General features: G+C 39.4%; 1 protein-coding gene across 1 annotated transcript in view; it reads right to left on the bottom strand.

Annotated features, from left to right (window-relative positions):
• MAPKAP1 (MAPK associated protein 1) overlaps positions 1–11,208 on the bottom strand; it is a 210,140-nt gene extending 198,932 nt beyond the window's left edge. Inside the window, 1 exon segment of the mRNA XM_072960125.1 lies at positions 10,961–11,208. The gene's annotated coding sequence lies outside the window, so the exon portion shown is untranslated.
• Between the last annotated feature and the right edge of the window lie 7,488 nt (positions 11,209–18,696).

Genomic DNA, 18,696 nt, shown 5'->3' on the forward strand with positions numbered 1-18,696 from the left:
TAAGACCTGACAATCCACTCCAAGTTATATATCTAACAGGACTGAAAACATATGTTCACACAAAAACTTGTACACGAACACTTACAGCAGTATTATTCATAATACCCAAAGAGTAGAAACAACCCAAACCTCTATCAACCGATGAATGGATAGGCAAAATGTGGTACTTCCATACAATGGAATATAAAGAAATGAAGTACTAGGGGGAGGACACAGCTCAGTGGTAAGAGTGTATACTTAGCATGCGCGAGGCCTTGGGTTCAATCCCCAGTACCCTCTTTAAAATAAAATAAATAAGTCAATAAACCTAATTACCTCTCCCCTCTAAAAAAAAAACCTTAAAAATATATATGTAAAAAAAAGAAATGAAGTACTGATATATGCTACAATATGGATGAACCTAGACAACATTATGCTAAGTAAAAGAAGTCAGACACAAAAGGCCGCATATTGTGTGACTCCATTTATATGAAAGGTTCAGAACAGGCAAATCCATAGAGACAGAAAGTAGATTAATGGTTGCCAGTGGTTGGGGGAGGGAGACATTAGGAGTGACTGACTGCTAATGGGTATGGGGTTTCTTTTGGGGTTAAAAATCATTAAATTATACACTTTTAAAAGGGTGAATTTTATGATACATGAATTATATCTCAGTTTTGAAAGGATGGGGTAAAAACATAGAAAGACTAGAATCCACGCTACATCCTAGATTTCTTCTCCTTCAGGTGATTCCAACACAAGGATACCAATAAATCACTCAATTGAACAGTACTAACAATAGTAACCATAAAAATTTTTAAATAATTTGCAATACAAATTGATTACATCAAAGAGATATCAAATTCCTTGCAAAGATCAGATTCCAAGTTTTTTCCCTTGGGGAAAGGAGAACTTTCATATACATTCATGACCCTGTGTGGAGATAGCCAATCTGTATCTCTAACCGAGGAAGATTAAAGCCTTGTGCCAGAAAACCCAGCAGAACTTCTGACTTTGCTGAAGCAAACACTCACACGCTGAGCAGCTTCTCCCATCACAGCACCAGACATTGCTTTCTTCCACACCAGAACTGGGCCTGGGAAGCCACAGGGTTAACACAATGCCTCTGTCAGCAACCTACTGAGCTACTGGCCCTTGAAGGGTAATTCTCTTCTTTACTATGGAATAAACAAAGGGAGGGGCTACAAGAAGAAAGGCAACATGGCATGACAGACACTAAGGCTCTGGAGAGCCTGAGTGTGCCCTCAATTCCACCACCCAGCAGCTGAGAAAACTGGGAAATTCACAATTGCCCTGGACCTCAGTAAGACATTACCCCATATCTCACAAAGCTGCTGTCACAATGTAGGGCCCAACAGTGACATTCAAATATTAGTATTCTTCCCAATTCATCAAAGAGAAAAACTGGTTGCTAGTATTGTACATTTTGGGGTCATACTGGAAAATAACACTCATGGATCTCTTCCCTATGAGTTACTCAAACACATACTCTCATACTTAAAATTAGAAAACAAACAATGTCCATATTAAAATCCTTGACTCCTTTCTATGAAGCCTACCACCATTTAATTACAATCCTATGCATCCTCTTCTCTCTCCAGATTTCATTCACTTCTCTTTATCGCCATAACCCAATCCAAGCCACCTTCTCTCAGCTAGGCTATAGCAATTGTTTCCTAACTTCTCTTAGAATCCTTCAATAACTTCCCAAATTCTTTAATATAACTGAACTTGCTACCTCTGCAGCCCCATCTTCCACTATCCCCTTCGTTCTTTCTACTCCAGCCACACTCAACATACAGTGTTCTTCAAGCCTTTGAACAAGCAGTTTTTTCTGTCCTTCCACCTGGCTTGAACATCACTTTCTCCTTCACCCTTCAGATCCCAATTTAGACAGCACCTGCCCCAGGAAGGTGTGACTTTATCAAGACTGGAGTAGGTACTCCTCCATATTCACCTTTACTCTCATTACTGTAACACTTCTCAAACTAGGTTGTACTTTTCATTACTAAACTGCAAGTCCCACAGGGAGCTGGGTCCAGGCCTGAAGTTTTCATTGCTCAACTTCCAGACATATGAGTAGTGCCCAATATATATTCAGCAAATACTGACTGAATAAATGAATGATCGCAATCAAGAAAAAGCTTAACTGACTCAATGGAAGATTTTACATGTAATATTTTCTTCATAGAAAAATATTTTAAAATTCATTTTTAATTTTGAAGAAAATTACAGATGCAACCAAATGCAATTTTTTATAACAACTATGGGGAAAAAGACTTAAGCACATATGCACTTTCTACAATTTAAACAGCTAATACCAAATATAATCAAAAGGGCTAAACTACTACCTCCATGGACATAGTACTCCTCACACTGTTCAGTTTTAGGACTTCAATTTCCTTAAATGGAAAAAGCGGGAAAGGTACACATAATGCAAATTACAAACATTATAGTCTAATCATGCACTGGAGTAAAAATAAATAAAATTTTTTTTTGCCAGCCCCTCTAATCCCCATCTCGCCCTCTGGAAAAGAACGTCCACACACTTGATAAAAACCTGCTTACTCCAAATGGCTCACCAAGTGAAGGTTACTGTGAAATACTTCAAATTCCATAAGCACTCAGGACTGCAAAGACTGTGGGAAGAGAATGTTCCAAGAACATACTAATGGTCAGAAGGTACAAAAGAAATAAACCCTGATGCCTGATGACTAAGTCTAAACTGAAGACTGAATATATTTGTTCTGAAGTCATTAACCAAGCTTCAGTTTCTGAACTACATTATTAAAACTATTTTAATAACTACATTATTAAAAATACTTAACATATTTTATGTCTCAAGTATAAATAATAGAGATTTGTCATGAAAAATAACTAGTTTCCTTCACTTAGTTTAGGAGATATCTCTATCACAGTTCAGACTCAGTTTTTGCATTTTGGATTTTTTTTTTTAATACCAACAACTTCAATTCTTATCATGTGTTTGTTCCCTGTGCTAATGAGAATACAAGTTATACCAACTCAGAATTTTTATTATCATTTTGGGGATGTGACCACCTTTCAATTCTGTTCATATTTTAACTCAGCAACTTTAATCCAGCAATCAAAGCTTCATTAGCTTGTAAACAAACTGTTTCTCGGGTAAACTGAATTGCCCCACATTAGGATCTTAAGCAAATAAATAAGTACAAAAAAGGCAGAGATTATAAATTAGGGCAGACAAAACTGTATCTAGCCCCACGCCGGTAAAGAGCATTCTATCAATATAGTGAAATGCTAATCTCCTAATTAACAACCTAATTAGGTAATTATGGCTTTGCAGAGGGATGCCGAAATGAAATATGACAACATGGTCACCTCTTTATATGGCACCTGTGGGCCTTTTCAGCTGTCATTGCAAAGAGTGCAATATCAATTTGAACAGATGACAAAGTGCTGTCATTTTTCATTCTGATAATATACAGAATGCTTTGGACAGAAGCAGTTTACAAAAGAAACATCTTGCCTGGTATTTTCCTAATTTAAATATGCTCAAATACTTCGTTAAATTTTCTGCATGCTTTTATATATTGTATATAGGAGAATTACTATGCATATTAAAAAAAACTGGCCATCATGCTTAACTGTACATGCTGAAACTACTGTAATTTCAATTATGAAGTATATAATTAAAAAAGAGTAAAAGGCACAATTCTTCATGACATTTTAATATTCATACATCTTGAATACTGCTATCAGAAAAGTTAAAACCCAAAGGTTGACCTTTTTTTCTTACAACATTTTTAAAAAGTGAGATAGAAATTCAGTTACAATTTTCCATTCCAAAAAAGCACTTCCCAAGATAGAAATATTCAACTCACAAAAAAAGCTCTGTATACCAATGACCAGCCTTATGGAGATAGGAGTGTAGTCTCTCTGAAAGACAGAGCTGTTACAGGGCTCCTCACTGTCCCACTGGCCACTAAAGAGATGCTGGTAGCACTGGGACACTGGTGCCACCAATATGAATATGACTCTTCTTCCAAGATATTTTTGGGAAGGAGAGGAGGCCTAGCCTGGGAATCTCAACACTTACATCAAGATACAGGAAACCGTATTCTAAGTGTAAAACAACTGAGGTTAAAACTAACTAAAAAATATAGTTCATTTACAACATCAGATCATCTGCATTAGGGAAAACTTTTTTGATCAAAATGATGTTCACTAGCTCTACTCACATTTCTCAACTACAATTTAAACTAAAATGATTTTTTATTGAAAATAAATTTATCAGACAATATTTTGGAAAACAGAAAAGCATAAATACCTATAATCTCACCACCTGTTTTTTCCTTTACATATTTTGACATTAATTGGGATCATACTTTATATAGTTTTATATCCTTTTTTCACTTTTTATCATAGGATGAGCATATTAATATGTCACTAAAATTCTTCTAAAACATCTAAAATGTTTGCAGAATATTTCCATTCTATGGCTTTTCCATAATTTCTTACCTCTTTGTTGAATACTAAATAAAGTTGTTTCTAACTTCTGCTATTATAAATACTGCCACAGTGAACACCTTTGAACATGAAAACTTTTCCACATCTCTGATTATTTCTTTAACAAATATTCTTAGAAACGGGATTACAACTTCAAAAGGCATGCATGATTTTTTTTAAAGGCTTGTGATAAATACTGCCAAAGTTCTTTCCAGAGATGTTTCACCAGTTTTTGTTCCCACTAGCAATATACAAGTGATCACCTCACTACCAACCTCTGCCAGCAATGAGGATTATTAGAGTTTTATTAAATCTTTAAACTTCGTAAGAATATACCTTAACACTCTCACAATATAATCAATAACAACTTTCTGCAGGCACTAAGTTTAAAATGAGTAAAAAGGGTCATAGTTGATGACTCTCCCAAAACAAGGGCCAGTTCCAATATCCACATCCAGAGCAGCATGGAATAGTGACAAAAGCCCTGTAGTATTCAGAGTAAAACAACAACAGCAGCAGCAGCAACAACAGTTCAAATCCCCAGCTTTGCCTTTATCAGTAGCTGTCTTCCTTGAATCATTTTACTCCTCTAAGCTTCAGTTTCAGCATTTGTAAGATGGGGGCGAGGAGAAGATAATACATCCCTAGTTCTAACAACTTCAAAAAAAGTAGTCACAGGCACACGAAAAAGGTAACATATGCAACTGGAAGTGTTTGTTATTTAATAGCTCAATCCATTTAATAGCCTAAAAATAGCATGCTGAAACTGTCTTCTCAATAGTGCACAAAGCACAACTAGAAATTAACGAGACTAATTTCATGATCCAGTCAGGAAAATGACCCTCACTCCTTCACAGCCACTCCATAAAATCATTTCTTGTTACACCATACTAACAACCGAATGGCTTATGCCCTGAATGCTGGCACCTACATCTCCCCAGAAGCTTCATGGTAGGAGGTACTTACACAAGTTGTGGCATTTAATCCTCACAAGTACCTTATGAGACTGGCAGTATTGTCCTTACTTTGCATTGTCCGGGTCACACAGAGTTAATAACTGACAGAGCCAATACTCAAATCCAGGTGGGTGTGACACCAAAGCCCTATCTCACACTGCTTCAAGATTCAAGTTTGCACCTCAGTGCTTCTTCGTTAGTCTCCTGCATGACAGCAACTACAGTGCAGATTAAAAATTTACTTGTTTTAAAAAGAAAACCATTCCTTCAAACAATTTTCTACCAATTCCTCTGCTGAAATAGTCCTTATCTATAATATAGTACCTTAAAATGAGTCCATAGGGAACTAAAAAATGTTATTTTTTTGAAGTTTTATACATTGATCCACTTTGACAGCATCAATAATAAAAGCATATTCATAAAGGTATACTCAAGTATAGGATATGAATCTAACACTGCATATATTTAAGGGTAAATGTGACATAACATTCAATTTATTTCACAAGCGATTACTATAATTTAATCCCACTAGTTATTCTAATACCTTCTTGCTGTTTCCAGAATTTAAGTTTTGTTAAGTGGCTTCTTCCATTTTTCTCACTTTCAATTACTTAAAACTATTTTTTTGGGGGGGTCCAAATTTTGTGTTTCCTATATTAAATTTATTTCCTCAATATACCTAGACTGCTGCCAACAAGAGTTAATAAATTTTGAATGACTGCTCAGGATTTATTTTCTTCATTTTTATATTCTATGTTATTTCCTTATACGATAGAGTATGAATGAAAATGAGTAACTAGAAGACCAATATTTCTTCAATTTTCACCTTGTGGAAGCTGGGTATTAAAATAAAAATAAATTAAGCTCTTGGGCTGGGAACTCCCTGACCATATTTCTCTCACTATGCTGGGTGACTCTATGCCTCTTTTCAATCTTGTATATATACAATTAACAAAGCACTGGATGCATTTGAGGAGCACCTGGCTTGTCAAGGTCCTTTCCCAGAAGAAGAAATGAACAAAGAACAGAGGGAAGAGCTTGAACAGTGGCTCCCTACCTGCCATCAAGAGAGAAGCAGCAGCATTTTAGATTTGAATGTTCTCCACTGCGGTCTGCCAGTAATCAGCTGTGTGAGTTTTAAGAATGTCAGTTAGAATCAGAAAGCTTGGCATCCTGAAAAGACCTCACTAAGACTTCAACTGAGCTCCCTCATTATCATCCACATGGGGAAAAAGATACAAAGATTTCTAAGTGACTTGACCAAAATCTAAAGGCTATTAGTGGCATAGCTGCATTCAGAATTCAAGTCTCTTTCAGTCTAGAGTACTTTCTACTAAACTGTAATAAACTGGGCATCAATTTCTTCATCTCTATACATGATGATAACACCCCTTGTTTGCTTCATGTACTGTAGAGAGGACAAAAAGAGACAGATCTGCTAGCACTTAAAGTACTAAGAGCACAAAAGTATTACAAGGTCATCACCTCATCCAAACTCATCCCTCCAGAAATTGAGCCTGATTATACAAATAAAAGCATCCACCCTACCACTTCCCCAAAGGTATCAGTATGAGTCAAATACAACACCCCCTGAGCTCAACAATTTACCAGTAGATTTCTGATCAATAATCACAATGTGTGTTGTAGCTCCTGATTTGAACAGAGGGTACCAAAATTTCAGTGATCAGGTAGGTCAGAGTTCACAATCAGGCAGCCTAAGACTGTCCATAGCCTACAAATGTGTTTTGGTCTACATGATAAATTTTTTAATGGCAATTTTTTGAAGTACATACATTAAAATCCAGATTTCCAGCATCTCTTGAAAACAATCAGAAGATCTAGGGGCACTGGGCCCACTTCCTCACAAGCAACTGGAGCTGAGTAGCGACTGCTGCCTTCAGACAGACTGGTCCTATTCCCTCCAGTTCACAAGGTTTGTCCTACTCTTTATATTACACCATGGGCATTTGAGCTGGAGACTCTTGAGGGAGAGCTCAAAAGATAACTAAATTAATAAATATTTGTTTACTCTTTTGGCCAACTTTTTTTTTGCATTATCAACTCAAGCTGTGTGACTCTTGGGTAACACACTTAACCACTAAGCCTTAGGCTACTCATGTGTTAAAACGGGGAAAACCACCTATCTCACAGAATCATGAAGATCGAAGGAACTAAGGCATACAAAAACATTTAACAATGACTAAAACATAAGGGTTCAATTATTTTAAATTTAACACAAGCTGACATGTGCTAACTTCTGAGTCAAAACTTCTCAAAAACTTCAAACTCACAGAAGACACAAGGTCAGGGCAGTTCCCATGGGAGAAAAAATGTAACGTGACAGAATTCCTTGCCATACAGCAATTTGGTATCTATTCTGTGTCCTTAATAAGGCCTATACATCAAAATAACAGATTTACAGCAAATTCTCTCAGCCTGAAGCACCTATAATCCACTGAATTGCAGTAGTTTCTAAAGTCTTCAGTTATGAGTCAACAAGCAAAACAAATGCTCCCTAAATTAAAAAAATACATATATAAAAAATACATATATATATATATATATTTTTTTTTTATGTGACAGATGAGGCAATGAGCTCCTGAGTGCAGAAGCCATGTTCATTCCTCATTATCCTTACTGCCCAGCACGGTGACAGGTACTGTAGCTAAGGCTCAAGGGCTAGCTCCTTTCTGAAGCCACTCACATCACAAGGAAGAAACAACATGGCATAGTACCAAAGAGTCAACATACCAAAGTCTAGCAGATAATCCCCTCTACTCACAGCTCCAACAGCTGCATAAACTCAAGGAATTTATTTAACCTCTCTGTGCTCTAGTGTCCTCATCTGTAAAATCAGGATGCTAATACCACCTTCCTATACAGGAATAAATGAGATGATGCATTTAATACAATGCTGGCACACAGTAAGTGCTCATTAGCCACCATTATCAGTGCTTCCTCCTTTGTGCTCCAAAGTACCCTGAGGTGACTGCTGTCTTAGTACCTCTAAGGCTTTACTGCAGTTCACCTGCATACACATACAGCTCCCCCATGGGAATGTCAACAGCCTCAGGGTGGGGACCTGGTTATATTCCTCTTTGCATCCCTGGGTCTAACATTTTTCCTGGCACTGCTGAATAAATCACAGATCGTCAAGGTACTTATTAACAGGAAAGTTACTAGCAGAAACTGGAACTTACCTCTCTTGCTTGACACACAAGCCCTGACTCTGACCCCTACTGACCCTCCAACATTACCTCCCAGTATCCCCACTAAAAGAAGCAATGGCTTGCTTTATTCAGGCTGGTCTACTCATCACTCTAAAACCATGCCATAGGGATTGCACCTTTTTATCTTACAGCTATCATTTCAAGGGGCCTTGCCACATTATCAGGCTCTTTATCCACACTAGCTCACAACACTCCATGGAGTCTATCTCATCCCCCATCTCAAACCATACCTGAAGGAAATAATGCTTAGAATTAAGAAACTTGCCAAAGGCCACATATCTAGTAAGAAGAGGGGCCAGGAATTGAATCCAGAGTCCATGGTTGTTCTCTACAGAACGTCTGGCCCACTCATTCAAAGTTGAGCTGACCCACTACCTTCTTGCCTTGAAAGATTATGGTCTTCTCTACACTTAAAAGGACTATCTGTACCATTCATTTTGATATTCATATTTTTTCTCTTGTATAGTTGTTTCAATATGTATTTGCATATAAAGGGCTATGGTGTCAGAAAGAAAAAGGAAAAAAAACGCATAATGGAAAACGCACATACGTAGGCATGCGACAGACCTGGGTTTGAATCCTGGCTCTGTCTCGTACCAGGTGCGTAATTTATCTTGAGCCTTCCTAACCTCTAAAGTGAGGCTAAAATGATTAAAAAAGAGAAACCTAGTAAAATCTCCAGCACATAGTAAATACTAAAGCTTAACTATTCTCACATTATGAAGCATTACCTGGCCACAGAACACTCCTCAAAAGTGAATAACACCCCCCACCTGCTGTGCAATCACTAGATCACAGAAAGAACTCTCACAGAAAGAAGTGTACTTATCACCCTATGTTAGAATTACTTCCTTATCTCTCTAAATTAAGCAGACAAGGACTGAGTCTTATTTATCTCTGCATTGTCTAGCATGGTACCTGGTATATATCCATACTCAGTAAATGTTTGCTAAATGAAATAATTGTAGATATAATGCTTGTTTATAGAAATCCAGAATAGAAATAATTTCCAGCTGAGGTCGTCCTGAATTGGTTGATGACAAGCCAATTTCAGCTGGGCCCTAGGTAACATCTGAATAGGTAAAAACAGAAAAGGAGAAATCTAGGCAGAGAAAATGTCCTACAGAAAACAATGAACAAAGGAAAGACAAAGTTGATTTGGAGTTCCACTTATCCAGAGTAAAGGATCAGAGTAGGGGACCTTTTGAAGCATAGCTGGAAGGTTAGCCAGGAGCCAGATCAGGAGATGTAAAGGAATGAGAGTGCACTCCGGCATCACAGCAGACGAAGGTAGGTATGAGCACAAAGCTGAATGGGAAAGGGGCCACCAGCATGCCTCACAAGCCCCAGCAAGCTTGCAAGTGTGTAAACTGAAAAAGATGAAAACAAGTATCAATACTTGATCAAGAACTCTCAGTGTTTACTGAGCATCTTGCGTGAGCTCACAGAGTATGAGGAATAAAACATGGTGCCTCCTTTTTCTGCTCTTATAAATTAGGAATCCAGCCCTTCTGCTTGTTGAAAGAGAACGAGAATGTTGACTTTGCTTTAACTGATGTGTAAACACCTGTCTCCATTTGACTGTTCACACCTGGGGAAGTTCCGAACTTCGCTGGTTTGGTTTATAACAACTATGCTTTGCACAGTGCCAGGTACTGTAACAGGCTTCGAAAATCACTTGCGTTCATTCAGAATGAAAACTGAACCAATCTCTGAATCAGCTTTCGGTTCTCGAGTTAAAGTAATGCTCTTGTTTAAACTACAATGATTTTTCCCCCAGCCTTAAACAGATCTAGAAGACTCTTTGCCACTCCCATAAACAAAAAGCTGAATCAAAGTTCTGGCAGCACTCCGGCTAGGAAAAAACAGTTCTGCAAGGCTGTTGACTCTTCTGGGGCAACGGAGAGAAGGGGCGCTAGGAAACAGGGACTGAACAGGCAATGCTTTAAAAACTTGATTTTCACGTTATGAAGATTAATACACCTAGATGTTGCCAAGTGTTGGGCCAGAAACTGCCCAAGTCAACAGTACCCTCCCCAAACCCCAACACTACAAGGTCCACTAGCTTCTCCTCCCCCCAGATCACACACCCAGCGGTCACGTTCAAGGCAGCCTCCAGTTCTGGAAAGGACCAGGAAACGGATGCTCAAGGGAGACCAGAGCAAGGGTCAGACAGACTGCCCGCTGGGCAGCGCCGAGAGCGGAGGAGTGAAGAGGGCCGCCAGGCTCCCCTGGTGGGCTGGCGGGCGAGCGAGCGAAGGAGCTAGCGGCTAGGGCAACCTTTACCTGAAGCTGCTGCCACACTATGGGCCAGGTCGGCCCCAGGACACGTTCCTGAGGGGAGGGCCCGGCTTCCCCGCTCCTCCTGGCCCTTGCCCAAGCTCCACACTCTCAGAATCCTCGGGGACTGGCGCGCCTCCCGGCCGGCTCAGCAGCCGCTTTCCGGGCTTGCCCTCATATCCCCGTCGCTCCCCGCCGCCGGCCGGCCGAGCAGCAGCCCCGTTGCCCCAAGCCGCGCCACGACCCGGAACCGCACCCCCAGCACCGGAAGTCCCCGACCGGGAAGAAGCCGCTGGCTGGGGACGTAGTGCGCAAGCCCCAGAGCCAAGAGCAAGGAGGGAAGCCCTCCCGGGGGGCGGGGCCGAACGGAAGGCCGTGCGCATGCGCACCACTTCCCTGGGTCCGGATTAAGGCCTGGGTCAGAGATTAGCTGGGAGCCTGGTAAAATTCACCGACCTATGGATTTGCGTTGGGCAGAAGTCGACGTCAGCGTTCTTCGAATCTCCTCCATTCTCCGCGCTTCCACGGAAAAAAGCCCTCAGTTCATCCAGAAATGAGTGATGAGACAGCTTTGTCTCTGGGTCAGGAAGACTTGGCTTCAAATGCCAACTCCAACCTGCTGTGTATCCTGGGACAAGACACCTCCCCTTTCTGACCCTAGGTTTTCCCATCCATACAGTAGTTCCAATTTTACAGTATTGCTGTGAGAATCGAATGGGATGATGCTTTAAAAACACTCAGCAGAGTGCCTGACACCTGATAAACTCAGTGTTAGTTATTACTCTTGTTATTCGTTAAACGGAGATAATTATCTTCCTCAAAAGCTGCAGGGGGGTTTCCATGAGATACAAGGATCTGCCCCAAACAGGGGCTCATTGTTGGTGGTCTCCCTGTCTCTCCCAGTCTCAAACATTGGGGGAAGGTACTGTGAAGGGGAAAGAAGGACTCAAGCAGTGCAATCATAGGGTATCTCTCCTACCTGATAGTCCAGAATGTCCCTCTTAAAAATGCACCTTACCAAAATAAAGAACAAAAAGAAAAAAATCAAGGCTGAATTTCAGCCCAGGAGGGACATTATCCGATATTAAAGTCACCATCAAATACACCATGGATCCACTACCATGTATTCAAATATATGATTGATTTCTTAGCTTAGAGGGAGAAAAAGAAATGTACCTTACCACCCAAAAGAGCTACTGCAAACTTAACACTGCAGTTCTTTCAGGGGCCTGTTGGAGGTGTTCAGCCAAAGCATAGAGTGTGAACAAGGTTGGATATTCTGTTTTCTGATGTCACCAGACTATCATCCCCACCTAAATATTAATCTTCATTTTCACTTCCCTCTTGAACTCCAGTCTGAAGCACAGCTGTCTGTATAAAACTCAACCTATCCAAAATTGAAATCAATTAAACCCATTGAGCTTTCTCTCTGCAGGTTCTAAGGAGTGAATACCCACTCTACCACTTGAAAGTTTTATGAATACGTCTCCCTAAATTGCCTCTCTAAATTTCCTTATCTGTAAAATGGAAAAACAAAAGTCCTAAATAACAGCACTGTGAGGATTAAGTGAGATTATATATATAGAACAGAGCCTGGCATGTAGCTAACATTTACTAACATTTGCATAAAATGCTTACCACTATTACTACACCTCAGTCAGTAAACAGATACTTACCAAGCGCCTATGTAGTAAGCCTATCCTTGGCACTGGAGATCTCATGATGAAAAAGCCAGACAGGGACTCACTCCAGCCTAATGAAGCTTACCGTAAAGTTTGACTATGGATTTGAAATAGTGACTGTGGCAAGTTGGAGTGCAGGGAGATATGGTAAGATTTTAGGAACACTAAGGGCCCTGTTGAGAATTGTGACTCTGAATTTATGGTTATACTAATATGATGGTTGTGTGATTTTTCTCTTGTTAATCTGAATAGTTAAGATACAGGCACACAAATAGTGAGCAATTGGGTCAGTCTAAGGAAGTTTTGCCAGACAGGTGTGATGGGGTCAAGGAGTTTAAGATCTTGGCTTTTGAGAGTGCTTAACACAAAAGGTCACAGAATGGATGCTCAAGAGGTAAGTAAGAGAGTTCTGGGAAGGCCCAGGTCACTAGCCTGAAGGTCCCAAAACAGGTCTAATGGTAGTTACTGATGGTACAGGGTAGAAAGATGGAGGTGAGCCTAAGAGATGGACATCCTGAATAACCTCAGATGAAGAGCCATGTGAGAGTGGGGTCCTGGCTGAAGTGGAATGGAAGAAACAGTTACTGAAGATGAGACAGTCAAGGATCTGAGATGCCATGTGACCTCAAAACCTCCCCAATGAGGGATCAATATGAGGTGAAAAGGAAACCAGGTGTGCTTCCCAAGCCATTCTACAACTGAGGAAGGTAGTTAGGTGAGGAGGAGGGATGACAGGCCAACTGCATGGCTTAGCCGTCAAGGAGTGGGAATTGTATCAGAGTGGAAGTGGCATTAAAAAGCGGAGCATACATTGGCCTATAATCTGATCTAAGAGTGCATAGGAATAGGACCATGACAGTTGACACACTCAGAAAAATTACATTTTTACAGCATACTGGTGGGGCCAGGGGCTGGTTGGGGGACTTCGTTAGACTGAGGGCAGAGAGACCAATACCTCAACATATCCATGACAATCAGGTTTTCCATACTTCAGCTCTGACTTGGAAAGGAGGCCATGGTAAGGGATAGAGATCTCCTTTCTTCTGGTCTCCAGGACTAGAATCGGGACCATGGATAGAGGCTCAAAGACACCTATTAGCTGTGTGGTCTTCCACAGGAGATTTGCCTTCTGTATACCTGTTTCCTCATCTAGGTTAATTGTGAGATTCGATGAGGTAAGGCATGGAGCACGCTTAGAACAGTGCCAGGCATACAGGAAGTGTTCTGTGAATGCCAGCTCCTGGTGCCTGGTGCACCAAAACACACAGCAAGAATCAGGGCCCCTTATGGGTCTGCTTTCCTCAAACGTAATTGCTTGAGCAATTGCTGCTCAAGCCCGAGTTGCCTTTTCTCTCTCCACTCAGTCAATTCCTCCTCTCTCTTTTTTTTAAAGTAGCTTAAAACAACAACCATTTATTGTTTCTCAAGATTCGGTGGCCTGGTGGGTGGTTCTTCTGCTAGTCCTCCCTGGCGCGTTCGTGCACTTTCAGTCAGATGGCAGTTAGGATAGCTGCAAGGTCTCAGCTGGCTGGAGATGTTGGCCAAGTCACCTTGGTTTTTCTCCTTGTGGCCTCTCACATGGCTATTTTTTTAAACATTTTGTATTGATTTATGATCATTTTACAATGTTGTGTCAAATTCCAGTGTAGAGCACAATTTTTCAGTTATACATGAACATATATATATTCATTGTCACATTTTCATTGTCACATTTTTTTCTCCATGAGCTACCATAAGATCTTGTATATATTTCCCTGTGTTATACAGTATAATCTTGTTTATCTATTTTACAATTTTGAAATCCCAGTCTATCTCTTCCCACCCCCCACCCCCTTGGCAACCACATTTGTATTCTATGTCTGTGAGTCTATTTCTGTTTTGTATTTATGCTTTTTTTTTTTTCACATGACTATTTTGGATTTCTACCTCAAAGAGAGGTGGGATTCTTAAAGGATCAATCCCAATGTGCTTTATAAAAAATGTTTTTTATTAAATATATATGTGCCACTTCAACCATTTTAATCATTAAGAATATTCTAGTAATTCTTGAAAACCAAATTCACATACTGCTTCCTTTCCTCCAGGAAGCTTTCCCAGATCACTCCTCCCTAACAGGCCACATGAAGAGCTTCATTCTCTGTGTTCAACATTTATTACATTTTCTGTTATTCTTTCAATACACGTCTGTCTCCCTGACAGGCCCTGAGCAAGGGACATTTCTTTTTCTTTCTTCGTTTCTTTCTTTCTTTTTTTTTTAATATACTAAAAGCTTAAGACACCATAAACACTTGGTAAAATGCATGTTAAATGAAAAGGTACTCAAAACATGCACATGAAATGAAGCAATTGGGAATCTTATTTTGCTAAGCAGAATGTGCACGTGGAAAATACTTTGCCAAACCTCTGACAACAAGCTGAAAGTGAACATAATAAGATGAAAGTAATGCTCTTTCAAGCCCTGCCAGAGCTGTGGGAGAACGGAGGCACTTTCTTGCTTCTCTGAAAATGTGTGTTCTTGATATTTTGTACGTGTGAATACGTTTCCCTGCTATTTGCCCAATTTTAGTTTCCTCTCCTTTTAAAAGATATTTTTTTCCTCCCATAGGGAAAACATTGGCATGTTTACTCCTATGGTACAAAGCAATTTCAGGACAACAGTAAATTAGGTGTCAAAAATTCATTCAAACTATTTGAGAGGAGCCTCTAGGAAGTGGACAATTTCAGAGCAATATAGTATTTTTTCAAATTAAAATAATATTTCAATGTGAAGAATTTTTTTTAAAGTAAATGTATTGCTCATAATAAGGTGAGTTTGGTGGGTGGAAGGGAAGTACAAAATTAACCAACCAGAAGAATCTTAGATATAATAGTCTGTGGATACTGTTTAAGTATAGATCAGTTTCGGGGCCTCAGGAGAGATTCCATGAGCTTTGTTCTATTGTCTTTTAGTGCTGACTATTATTTCTGATCTCCTTTTTTAGGTACTTGGGGTAAAAATGAAACATCTGACTGGTATTATTTAGTATCTCTTTGGCTAAACTTATATATAAATGTAGCCCTTTCCCCAAATCCAGGCTCTAAAACCAGCTTCCAATAGAATCTTTTCTTGCTTTAAAGGTTAGCTAGTACTGTGAGTGCCGACTCCTAAATTAATTGATGTTAACAGGACTTAGGACGTAAAAAAACAGACTCGTATGTTTTGTTGAATGCAACTTCTAAGAATGCATAATTAACAGTGTCTCCATTAATATACAGTATGTTCAACAGTGAGACACTGCTATCATAAATAAAGGTAGACATGGATAAATTTATAATTAAAAATGCATTAGAAATTACAAGCATAATTTATTTACTAATGTGCACTGGAATAAATTTTATGTGTAATATTTTAAAACAGGGCATTAATAAATAATAGTAAACATAAAATGTTTTTGCAGCTAAAAATATTTCAATAAATATTAGTAAGTTAAATGTGCTGCAGTTATAATTGCTATGAAGTAAAGTTTATAGAATACAAACACAACGTAGAGGACTGTTTCTCAGGTGTATTCAAAATACCGGAAACAAATGACTGTCTTTCTTTGAAGCTGACGAGTGGGGTATTCAAAGTTGTGTTTGCAAATGTTTTAAGAATAAAAGTTTAGGACATCCAAATAGTGAATAATTAATCATAGCTTAAGACAATTAAGATCCTTTTGATCAAGTATGTTTACAGACTACTACATTCAAATCTTATCCACCTGTTTGCTGGGCCCACACTAATTTGGAGCAATTTCTCCCACCTGAGAATCTTGTGGGTGTTTTTTTTAACCTTTCACTTAAAAATTGACCTTAGCTTGCACTATGGTTTTGCTCTAACAAAGGCAAACAATTCGTAAGTGCCAGGCACTGTTCTAAGTGCTCATGTATTTTACTGACTACATGCACTTAACCACTTAATTTTAGTCTTATATTTATTTCACATTCTGCATGTTCACATCAGACATTGTCTATTTAATGAGAATATAAGTCCCACAATACCCAGCAGTATTTGTTTGAAAAGAGAGCTAAAGTTTATGTGTAGAGTGTTATTTTGGGGGAGTGGGAAAGTGTCTGTTTTGTTTTTTCCACATAGGACCATAGTTGATGAATAGCAGTGAATGGCATTCATCATTAGTTGAGCCTTAATCTGTGTGTGGCACAGATATACCTAACAGCTTTATATACCTAATCTAATTTAATCCTTACAACAATCCAATAGATATTGTTACTATCCCCAGTCAACAAATGAGGAAACTAAGCCTCAGAAAGAGGAAGTCACTAGCTCAAGATCACACAACTAATAACTGGCTGACTTGGAAGCCCCAAGCTCTACACTTCCCCCCAAAATAATCAGCAGCCCCCATTCCTAAAATAACCATGTCCTTTCTCTAAATCATGTTGCCGTCTAGAATCTCACAACCCTCTCAGCTGGGTTATTTTTCCCCATTGCTATCTAATCTAAGTCCCTCCTGCTCCCATTTAAGAAAATTCCCTCATGTCCTGTCCTTAGTAGACAAGAACTGATGTTTAAAACACAAGAGAAATATCCCTTTAGATATTTGAAGATGGCTATTAAATTCTCCTTAACCTTTTCTCCACGATACGGTATTAGTAACCCCAATTCCTTCAGCCTTTTCTCACAGGGACTCTTTCTAAAGCATTCCACTCCTTGAGCCACACTCTGAGAGAGTGATTTCAGATGTTCCATATCTCACTTCATGATCATCACTTTCAAAGAGCATTTATTAAGCATTCTCACGTGCATGTGACCTCTGCTGGAATTTATATAATCCAGGAAAGCAAAAGATATCTAGATGCAATCACTCTAAGATGTCTGGGTCTCCAAATAGTGTTCTTTAAGTCCTTCCTATGACTCCATTACCTTCCCACCTCACTCATTTCATTGGGGGGTGATTTACTAACCTAGAAGTAACCTGAGACAGAGATATATTTCAGTCATCAAAGTATCTCTGACAACTGGCAGAATAGGAACCAAATAGTAGATGCTCATTAACATTTGTATTTCAGTGAATGAGGATTACCTTCCATAATCTGTCCTAAGCTAACACACTCCTTCATACGTGTTGGGTGATCTTAGTTAGAATGATTATCTCTGCATTGATGGTCTAGAACAATTGAAATATGTGTTCAGTAAGTAATTTGAGTGAAAATTAAATGAAGTGTTTGTTGAAAGAATGTGTAAATACTGTCACCCAAATGACTTTGAGCAAAAACAGTGCCTAAAACAATGATGAAAAGATGCTAGCTGAGAAATTTAAACAAAACAAAACAGAAAAACCATGTAACCTGAGGGCTGAAACTACACAGCCTTGGCCCGCTGAGGGCTTTTCTGCTTCACTTGAAAAATTGGAAAGATGTGGCAACTTTGGATTGACAAGCCTACTTGTCAACTATCAGGTGAGTAGCAGCCGCCCTCCTGCGGGATGGTGGTTGAGACGCAGAGCAGGCGGTAGCACCATTCATCGGGACTCTTGTGCCGTGGCTTGCTGCACTCATCAGCAAAACCTGCCTGGCCCTGTGGTACTTGAATCTGAGCTCCTCTTCTGGCTCTAGGAAATAGACTAAGAACTAATTTCTGCTTTTACATTGCAGGGGGATTGATAATGAGGGAGAATAGTCAAGGGGGAAGTCTCAAAAGCTGCTTCACCTGGGAGAACCTATTCCATCCAAGCACCGAAGAGACTACAATTTTCCAGCAAAATCTGGAGATTATGCTGGAGAAAGAAGTTCTAGGAAATAAGGGAGTGGGGCTGTAAATTTTTCATCTTTGTATTTCCCAGTTCTTTGCCCAAAATCTCAGCACAAAGTGTTGCTTTAAATGGAATAAATTAATCCTAGCTTCAGCTCAGCTGTGTGACCCTGGTAAAGAGTCATATCACTGCTTTCAGCCACAGTTTCCTCATTCATAGAGTGAAAATGATAACATTTACCTGGCAGGGTTAAATGATGCCATTGCCTGAATTCTAAAGTATTCCATGTATGTAGGATGTAAAAGATGAAAAATCTGCCTGTGAAAGG

The sequence above is a fragment of the Vicugna pacos genome, chromosome 4 (assembly GCF_048564905.1).
Source record: "Vicugna pacos chromosome 4, VicPac4, whole genome shotgun sequence".
NCBI classification, from domain to species: Eukaryota; Metazoa; Chordata; class Mammalia; order Artiodactyla; family Camelidae; genus Vicugna; species Vicugna pacos.